The sequence below is a fragment of the Lingula anatina genome, chromosome 8 (assembly GCF_051362555.1).
Source record: "Lingula anatina isolate TDL-2025a chromosome 8, LinAna3.0, whole genome shotgun sequence".
Lineage (NCBI taxonomy): Eukaryota > Metazoa > Brachiopoda > Lingulata > Lingulida > Lingulidae > Lingula > Lingula anatina.
The window spans coordinates 6,723,219-6,734,010 of record NC_141774.1 but is presented as its reverse complement, the minus strand read 5'-3'; the positions used below and the strand labels follow the sequence as shown (position 1 = coordinate 6,734,010).

The 10,792-nt window shown below is 37.9% G+C and overlaps 1 long non-coding RNA gene across 2 annotated transcripts; it reads left to right on the top strand.

Annotated features, from left to right (window-relative positions):
- Positions 1 to 989: 989 nt before the first annotated feature.
- Positions 990 to 3,598, top strand: LOC147760269 (uncharacterized). 2 transcript variants are annotated; one of them, XR_015330850.1, is made up of 2 exons: positions 990 to 1,537; positions 1,940 to 3,598. It is a non-coding gene; the product is annotated as an uncharacterized LOC147760269 (long non-coding RNA). The 2 variants fall into 2 exon arrangements; XR_015330849.1 differs by having other exon boundaries at positions 990 to 1,547.
- The last annotated feature ends 7,194 nt before the right edge of the window (positions 3,599 to 10,792 follow it).

The following is a 10,792-nucleotide window of genomic DNA, read 5'->3' as shown; positions in this document are numbered from 1 at the left end:
GGGACTGTCTTGTGTAAATGTCGAGGAAAATGTTTATTTTTCAGTCTGTGTTCGACTGCCTAATAAATGACGGCGATGCTCGAAATTGGCGAAAAGATTACTATGCCTCTTTACATAAGCAATTTTAATAGTCAACCCCGATTGTTTCAATAATTTTTAGTGCACAGCATATTTGAAAAAAGCTTTGGCTCCGTAATGCTTCCAGCATATGTTATAAAAATCAGGAAACTTCTACTGCTCATTTCCCACTCGGCGATTTCCCTTAGGAAATGGGTTCCACTGTAAAATATTTAATTAATGGGTTTCATTTTATCTTCGGAAAAGGAAAGATTCCTGGTTCTGTGACTCGTCTTTGGCCCGATTCATTGCCGCCGCGCGGGTATACCCTGTTTTTAAACCGTATTTTTGTATTATTGGTGCATGAGTTCTCACCCACCATCTTTTGCCAAAATTTCCTTTTTGTTGTAACCAGAAATGGCTATTTGCATTAGTTTATGAATATAAACATAAGTGAACATTTTAAAACTGCCATTGTTTCGTAATTTTGACGGAGGAGCATATCCGAGAAATAACTTCGGTCCCGTAAACCTTCCAGCCTATTTTATAATGATCAATCCATAAATGTCGCTCATTACTCTATCAGTGCTTTCCGTTTTGTAATAGGTTTCATCAAACTGGAAATTGGGCAATTGTCTGTTACGCCTACAATTGCTGCATTGATAATGAGAGGGGGTTCTGCATACTCATCTGCAGGTGAAAAAGTACCGACATAAATACATATTTCTTCCCAAAAAAAGAAATTTTGGCGTTTTCATTTCCATGGTGTGTGTGTGTGTGTGTTAAAAAGTAATTTTCAAATATATATATTTGAGACACTATATTAGTAGCACGTTTCAGGCACTATATTTTGTGGCGTAAAAAAGGCAGTATATTATTATGGCCCATTTCCAATTTCCTGAGTCTGATTACTGACTGCGTAACGAAAAATGTTTGCGCGCGTGTATATAAAAATATACTGCAGCATGTGAAATATCATACGCGCAGTTGTCTGACATTTGTCGTCACAAATAACAGGCCAAAAACAAGATGTTCCGTACCAGTGCGGCTTTTAATTTTGCCGTTGTTATAACAGTAGCAGTGTTTCTAGATAACGCACTCCCGTTCGTTGTTCCCCCGGGATACAAATCGGCTGCCACAGATCTAGAAAGCTTCTGCAACATCACCAATCTACAACACGACCAACGGCCAGTCCTTATATGGAAGACCATCACAGAATCCACGGAGGAACATCTCGTTTGCAGTTGTTTTCATCCGAAGAGCAAATGTCGTGAGACCACGTCCATGAACGCTCTTTACACCGATGTATGCAGAACAGGCGTTGATCAAGCCAATTTCACCGTCATTGCTGCACGTGGAAATGAGCCGTGGACCGAGTATTTTACGTGTGTTTGCAAATGCGGCACTGGCAGCAATTGTGAGGGCGGGTCTTGCATAGAAAGTCCCGTTTCCCCTTAAAGAAATCGCTGCCAACCAGAGAGTGGGTATTGGTAAGCTTTTCTGTTATCTGTTTGGATTATCAGTTTTGTCATAGTGATAAACAAGTTCATTAATCGCGTTGATTATATAAATATCAATGTTGACAATATTACTATATTAGATTCTAGAAATAAGGAGAAAGTGTTTGAATGAAAAAAGCACATTATATTTAGGCTTATATATATGCTACATACTGTAACATGCCGCCAGCTAATGTCATGAACGTTTGGATATCAAAATCATTATCTCTAGAAGCTGTTAAGAAGAAATAGCTTTCGACAGACATGAAAGGGAAGGGGTGATCATACCTGTTGCCTGTGCCAATTGAAAACAATGAGGTGACTCCCCTCTCCATCCATGCATGAATATGACTTACTATGTAATTGGTGTTTTTTTTTTTCAGGTGGTCGTAGTGTCAGACTCGGCATATTGAGGGCTTCAAGGATATCGGAACGGTACACCCAATTAAATGCGTGAAATATTTGATAATCAACTTCACTGAAAGACGTGATGTTCCAAATAAATGAGTCAAAGCTCTGTTCAAGTATCTCTAGTTTACAAAGGTAGGAGTTACATAAGAGCGTCGCAACAGTAGCAAGTCGGTTATGTGACTGTGTTTACTCATTTTGATAAATTCGGGAATTACGATTGAGATATCACAGTGGTTTTTGTGGGAACATTGTGCTCAAGATGCTTACTGACTAAAGAAATAAGCGGAGCTGATCCAATTCACTTCTTAAGTTTGGCATAAACAGTGCCATATTAGACAATATCGGAGTTGGAGATTATGTTATCAAAACAAGCACAGAAGTTAAAGACCTTGGTGTTATCAACAACAGATGTGTCATGAAAACAAAGGGTGTAAATCATCATATTTTAGTCTTCAACGAATATCTAAGATTCTTCACCTTATTGAAAGCAACCAAACAGGGCTAATCACTCATGCATTTGTGACTTCTAGACTTATGGCAATAGCCTTTTGTTCGGAATACCTAACTATCAAATGGAAAAACTTCAATCTATTCAGAATTCGAAAGCTCGTCTCCTTCGAAAAACTCAGATGTCCGAAAACATCACACTAGTTCTCCGCGATCTTTATTGGTTACCAGTCTCTCAAAGAATAGTTTATAAGATTTTCCTTTTGATTTTTAAATTCTTAAAGGGCGACTGTCCATTTTAAATGAACAATATAAAAGAGCTTTTAACTTCTCTTAGGAGCCTTCGTTCCAGTAGCCAATTTCAACTCAAGCGAAACGATACCAAAAATACTCTAAAAACATATGGTCATAGGAATTTTGAGATTGCTGCACCAATTTTATGGTCCAATTTTTTAATGTGACAAATGTGTCTTTGAACGACTCTTATTACTGTTTAAAAAAGAATTAAAAAATTTAATTTAATGAATATTTTAGTTTACTTTTATCTCTTAGTTTTAAATACCTTTATGGTATTTTTTAATTACTTTTTGTACTTTAAGATTTTGTATGTAAGTGAAAACAGCGCAGTTTTAAGAAATTTGTTATTATTATTATTATTATTATTATTATTATTAGTGGATTCATTCTCCGCTACATTACACACTCCGAATCATGTCACGTGTTCTCAGTAGGGATAATACTACGGTTAAAAGATGGTTGCCCCATCTTCGGAACATTTCTGCAACAACAGCACTCACCGGAGGGGAACTGCTAACAAGTGCAAAGTCACGAAGAAACCTGTAGTATCGCTGAAATCAACTTTAGCAAATGGAGTGAAGATTCTGTTGAAAATGTTACGTGTGGAGGGAAGTGACAGTAGTCTTTTGTATGCTTTACGAGAAGTACAATTGTTTGTTTTTGCTTGTGGAATGCCTCTCACAAATGCATTTCATCCAAACCCTGTGTAAGCCTTTGAATCCCCCACCATAAAAAAGACAAATGCTTGCATTTTAATAACAAACGAAAACGAATCGAGCTTCTGTATATTTATTTTTCATAGTAGGTCGCGATATGCAAATCTCGTACTATTGACTGAATATTTCAAATGTAATAATTGTTAATTTCATAATAACATATGAACAAGATTGTGTTTGTTAAGGTTATTCACCAAAAAACAAAGAATCGTCATACCCGTTGCAGAAAAAATCGAGAACGGCTGTGACAAACTCTTTTTTTTCGATGGCACCACTATGATTCTCGTCGTCATAACTGAATGAATCACTGAAGCCTTGGTGAACATTGAAGACTTGAAGGAAGGCTTTGTGCTCGAAGACATTCAACTCTTCATCATCGTTATCATCTGCTGCTCGAAATACGTCTTTTGCCCAAAGTTTGACCATCGGCTGATATCTGTTGGTATTATATACGGCCACGTCGCTCAAAATGAAGTCCGTCACGTCCAATCTTTCCAGAAAGTCGTCTTCTGGAATGGACCAAAAGGAAGACCACCCTTTGGAGAGAGTCTCATTGAAAGCGATGATCTTATCCGCCCCAAAATATACTCTGGCTCTTTCTACAGTCCTGCTGACATAATCATGTTTGTCCACGAAGCCGTCATTGTCAGCGTCCAATATTTTAAAGAAGCGGGCCAATTTATGACGCCGTTTATCCCCTTTGTCCAGACCTTCCTGTAGTTAATGAAATGTATAATAATAATTAAACGATGTTTGTCTTCATGAAAGTTTAGATTATTCATAGACAAAATAATTTGTGAAAATAACCTACACACACTGGACAAAAGAAGTGTCACCCCTACTGAGCCAATACAATGGGGGTGATAAATGACTGTGGAATGACATGCTCCTGGTATCATTTTATTAACATCAAATTTCACAAAAAATCACAAAATGAGAACAAAATATACATTCTACCAAAATATGCAGTTCCAAGTCCAAAATTAGTACTTAGTGGCATAGCCACGTGACCTAATAATAGGTGCCAGTCTACGAAGCAAGGTTTCATATAATTGTCTTATGCGTTCAGGGCTTATGCTGGCCCAAGCATGAAACACTGAATATAACAGAGTTTCTCTGCTGGTTAGACGGGCATTTGTGAAAAGTTTTGACATATCATTCCACACATTTTCTATTATGTTTGCATCCGGACTCTGGGCAGGCCACATCACCCTGCGAATGTCCTGTTGGTCAAACCAATCATCAACTGCTCTGGGCCCGTGACAAGGAGTCATCCTGGTAAACAAATGCATAATTCCTGTCACCAAAAATGTTAGTAATAGATGGTAGCAAGCCTGACTCCAAAACATCGATATATTTCTTTTGATTCATGTTTCCATTAACCACTATCAATTCGCCCAAGCCATGGATGCTGATGCAGTCCCACACCATGATGAATATGCTGCTCCGGGTTCGAAAATTCAGTGCATGTGGTTCAAATGCTTTACCAGCAGTTTGCCAGCATAGTACCGTCTGTCATCAGAGGTCAGACCAAAGCGACACTCATCAGAAAAAAATATTTCGGACCAATTGTCATGAACTGTCCAGTTCCAGATCCTGTTGACCCTAATTTACTCTACGTTGCCTGTTTTGTAACGATATAAGAGGTTTCAGTCTTGCTACCCTGCTGTACACTCTCTGAGCATGTAACCGACGCCTAGCAATTTTCACAGACACATTCTTATGTGTGAAATTGTTCCACTGTGTTGTCAACTGACAAGCAGTGTCGAACTTTGACAACCTGGACATCAAAATCAGTCGTCGGTCTTCACGGCCAGTATTTTTTTTCTTGGACGACCCATCAGAGGCAATTTGTCCCTTGATCCAGAGTTTCTATACCGAGACCAGACCCTCTGCACGGTTCTGACTGAACAATTCAATTGTATCGATATTCTGACATTGCTTATATTCCGCCTCTTCAGGTTAATAACCTATAACCGTTAAATTGCCTGTATCTTGCCATATTGGAGGAAGACAGGAATAACATTTGCTGTACATGTACAAGACCAACAATACAATTCCATGGTATAGCGGTTTTATACTCATTAGTCACATTATAACTAGACCAGGCATTATAAGTACCCAAGATCTGCCTACTTTTATTACTCTGAGGTAGGGGGTGACACTTCTTTTGTCCAGTGTGTGTAAGCGTGCATTTACCATACATGCATATTGTTGAGTATGGATATGAATTAAAGCCTCGGTCACAACCGGACGCACGAATTTCAGGATCGCTCGTACGTCCCCTGCGATTTTTGAGTGTTGCGGAGGCCGTGGAGGTCGTAGAGGAAGAGGAAAGTCTGCCGTGCTAGTCGCAAGATGTCCTTTTAAGCAGGGACGCTAATTGCAAGGGACGCTCATTTCTTGAGTTTGTCTTGCTTCCTGTGTACGAGGCACACACTCACCACTTACGAAGGGAATGCAACGCACGGCGAAAGTGGTGCCCTTTGCGTCAGTTTTGCTTCCTGTTCTCCTCTTCTTTCTTCTTCCTCCTCCCTTTTTTCGACTATGTAAGCTTCTTTCTCTTGCCATTTGGAGGCATATTAGAAACTAAATTGTGCAAAAATTTGAAAATTTTGAAAATTGTTGTACACGTAACACAGTCGACGTTCATTGTAAAGACACGAGCGTACACCAGGCGTGGGGGTGACGCACGTGTGACGCATTTCCATTGTGCTCTCGACTTTGTTCGTTAGTTGTGAGGGCGTGCGCCTTACTCAACACGCAAAGGGCACATGCACCTTCATTGCTTGCAAGACGTGCTATTTGCACAACGCGCGTCTCTCTTGATAACTCCGGGAGTGGGGAGCAAGTTACGCTTGCGGCCTCGCTGTTCGCAGGCTATTCGTAAATCTTTTGGACATGTCCAACATCCTCCGTACGTACTTACGGGCTGTCTGCGAACTCGAAATTGCGTAAGAAGGACTTGCGTGGGACGTGAGATTCTGCGCAAAATTTGGACGCAAACAGCCCGTAAGAGCCCGTGCGGCCGGTTGTGACCGAGGTTTAAGGCAGTGATTCCACTCCCTGTTGCTATTAACGATATATTGGTGCCCATTTGACGGGGATCTCTTGACACTGAACTTCGATTGATGCGTGAAATTTAATGGCACAAATATGGCCAACAACAGCACGATGAGCTGATTCTCCAGGATGCACAAAATTATTTTATTTGTTGCTTATTATTAAACTATTTGGCCAGGTCATATTTTAGTGCTCTTGGCAGTCAACGTTACGTTTTCTGGCTAGTTAGTTAAATATTGTAAATTTCGTAATAATTCTACATTCGGTTTGCCAAATAAAGCAGCCAAAATTGTCCATATATCAACCAACTTATACATTTTGTTTCGGCTGTTTCACAATCAGGGTGAACAATGTTACAAGTGTCTGATAAATTAGCAATTTATGATTGGAGATTGCTGATAGACTGATATCAAAGACACTGTTACTAGGAACAACAAATAAATAAATAAATAAATAAATATGGTAATCGGACTACAATTTACAAAAATAGCCAAGCATGTGTTCAACAAGTATTTTTAGCTGTTACGATGGGTCATTTGCAATTAAGGTCATAAATGTGAGGCACTAGCTCTTTATGTCAATGATTTATGGTGAATATAATATTTGTCTATAATTCCCACAACATATGTCTTCTCTTTTAACATCTTCTTCCAAAGATATATTCTAAGAAAAAAATATTTTAACCATTTTGCTGCAACAGGCTTTGATACATATTTTCATTTAACTTTGTAAATGCAATGAAAAACATATTAGATCATTACTTTGAAATCATCTACGTGATAATAAGATTAATTTACCATGTTATGACTTAAACATAACAAAGGAGTTGTGCATGTGTAACCATTATTAACAATGCTGTGGTATTTATAATCATGAGCCCCTTGGTGTCTCATAATTTCTGTAGTGTCCGTACCCCCCTTCTGTTTTATTTAGGAATCACAGCATATTCTGTCTGATTTTATTATTAATGTATGTCCACACTGGCATTTTTTTTTTGCAGGAAGAAAATAGTAATAACCCCTTGTTATGAAAAGATATGCAAGAATTTTGTGTCAAATGTAGTGTCCGTACCCCTACTGTAGTGTCCGTACTCCCAAGTAACACATTAACCATTAATATAATGCTCTGAAATTTTTGGATGTCATAGTTAAGGTGTTATTATTTTTACCTGTTACAGAATAAAATACATGCATCACAGTTGATTTTTCTTTCAATGTAACCCCTATTTTGTACCCCTGATTGTGAAACAGCCGTTTGTGAATCATTAATGCACTCTTGTACTATACGATGTAAAGTATATAATAGATGTGTAGGCGCATCCCTGCATCAATTTAAAATGCTACATTAACTAAGAAAAAAATCTTACCTTTTGACCATTCTGGGGTCCACCACATGACGTTCCCATCACATCATTCAGAGCCACCAACAGCAAGAACCAGAGTAAACCTGAAAGAAACATGTTGCTTGTATAGTGAACAAGTTAGTTGTCAATAGGTCAGCGTTCTGTGCGAAAGTGTTGCGTATCGGCACAGGAATTTATTTAAATAGGTTTTTGGCGTATAGTCAGGGGTTCATGGTATCGAATGGACTTTGAACACGTAGTTAAAGTGGGAGGTCCAAGAACAGATACAATAGTAGATATTCGTGCTCTCAGTATTATTGGACAACCTTCCTTCCGGGTGACGACTTATTTTTCCATATTGACACATTGTGGTATCTAAAATTAGATACCTACCCGTTATATTAAATTAATGAAACACTTGGTTTCTCTTTTTGGGACGTTTTCACTGCCATAGTGATATAAGGTAAAAAAGAAATACATCGACTTTAGAACGCAATGACACCCAAACTCAATATAGAAGTGCATTTCACATGCTTTAATACCCAAAAATAAAATTGAATGAATTCAAAGTTGTTTTCAATTTTTAAAACAAATATGTGTATAGAACAAAAATACACGACTGTCTCAATTTAAATTCAAATTTTTAATTTTTTCCATGTCTTTACATTGCGCAAAGAGCCCTAAATGGTAACGTATGTTCCGGAAACGTATGGTAAAGGATGTTCTGGGTAATTTAATTTTAATTTTTATGGCGCATTCCGATTAATTTTTTTAGTGATTCAATCATGGTAAATTATACATGACGTGAGGATGATTTTATAAATATTTAAACTGTAACTCAAGGGGCTTTGAGACATTGCTAATACTAAGTAACGTACATTCCCCAGAATTGTCAGAAAGTTTCATTTTGCAGGGGCGGTTCCAGGATAATTCAAAGGGGGGGGGGTCCGCGGATACTAAGCCAACCCTCCCCCCACCACATGGCGTGGGTTTCGGGGCCCACTAAAATGCCCCGAAAATATTTGGTATTTGAGAGAGCGAACGGTGCCATTTGGCAGGGTTTAGAACTGTGATTCAACTAGTCATAATTCAAAGTTCAAAAGGGGACCACAAGTCGAAAGGGGGTTCAGGACCCCCCCCCCCTGGCCCCCGCTAATTCCGCCACTGTTTTGTTCAAGTACCTGGTGCAATAGAAAACAGTGTTTTCAATTGCTGACCAAAAATATATTGTGATTCCATGATAGTTTGGCATTTCTGATGTAATATTTGGACCATGAGTTGGAGAAGGAATTATTTCATGTTTTTTTTACTATTGGTAGGTGTATTTTCCCCGTTCTATTTTAATATTCGGTATAACAAGCAAACTTAAGTCGCTTAAAAACAATTTACTGCTCTATACAAAAGATTATCATAATTTTTACAACGTCTTACTCGTAGGAGATAATAGTCCGGTGGCTTAAGGAAAAAATCGTGACACGGCGGATAAAAGCACCAAATTTTGCATGTGGGTACCTTTTGACATTCTAAATCAAATTACAGCCGTAGCCCACGGAAAAAAATTACCGTTTGGACAAAAAATCCAAAATGGCAGCCAATTTATTGAATTCTTTAGAAATATGCACATACCTATGTTGATTTTTATCAAATAAATTATTTTCTCAGAGTTTTCCACACCCTTATTACCCATTTTATTCATATATGTCAGATAGCAAACAAGTCCCCTTGGAATTTTTGAAAAAAATCCAAGATGGCTGTCATTTGCCATAGAAACAGCCATATGAATACTAGTGCACAACTATTACCAGCTAGAATGATAGGTTGTCCACTATCAAATTAAGTCTGTTTCTCAGATCTTTGTTACCCACATAATATTTTTGTGGTGAGTAACTACGAAGTGTTCTTGGGCATTTTGGAAAATCCAAGATGGCTGCCATGTGCCAAAGGAATTTTAGTATATGGGGGATTCAACTAATGGCAACTGGAAAGATTAGTTTTTCACTATCAAATTAAGCTGGTTTCTGAGTGTTTTCCACATCCTTTCTACCCACACAATATGTATGTGGTGAGTAACTAACAGTATGCTTGGGCATTTTGAGAAAATCCAAGATGGCCGTCATATGTAATAGGAATACTTGTAGTATTACAAAGGGTTGGAACTAATGCCAGCTAATTCACTATCAAATTCAGTTTATTTTTTTAGTGTTTTACACATTATTATTAGACTGTGATACATATCTAGCAGGTAATAAATGTGCATATTTGATCATTTTGAGAAAACCCAAGATGGCCGTCACTGGCCATAGGAATACTACTGGAATAACAACTGCACATCCATGGCTTTTCATCTACTACCAGGGTGAATTTGTGTTTGCTTATCAAGTTTTGCCCATCCTTATTAGTCCTATGATATATATCTGGTGGGTAAATAGTGTGCATCTTTGGATATTCTGAGAAAAAGATACCTACAATTTAACATAGGAATACTAATGGGTGGGTTTCAATTGCTGCTAGAGAGGCATATGGTTCATTATACAATTACATTTCCATGGGTTTGTTTTAAAAATAATTTATGTTTTTCATTCCATTTATTATTACCCCTATGATGTATACCTGGTCTGTAGCATGTGTGTATCTTTGGGTATTCTGAAAAATTCAAGATGTCTGCCTTTTGTTATTAGAATATTCGAACACATTATCAAATAATGCTAGAGATACACTGAGTGCGATTTAAATGTAGTTAACTTTGGGTCGTTTTTAAATGTTTTTCATATCCTATTTATCCTTATGAAAGACTCTGTGTGTTTTGAAAGTGTATGTATCCTTGAGTATTATTCGGAGAAGCCCAAGATAGCTGCCAGTTGTCATAGGAATGTATCATTCAAATGCACATAGGTGTCAATTAATAGAACAGTTCAGACATTGATTCCAACATGAAATAAAGCCTTTGATGTTTAAACATG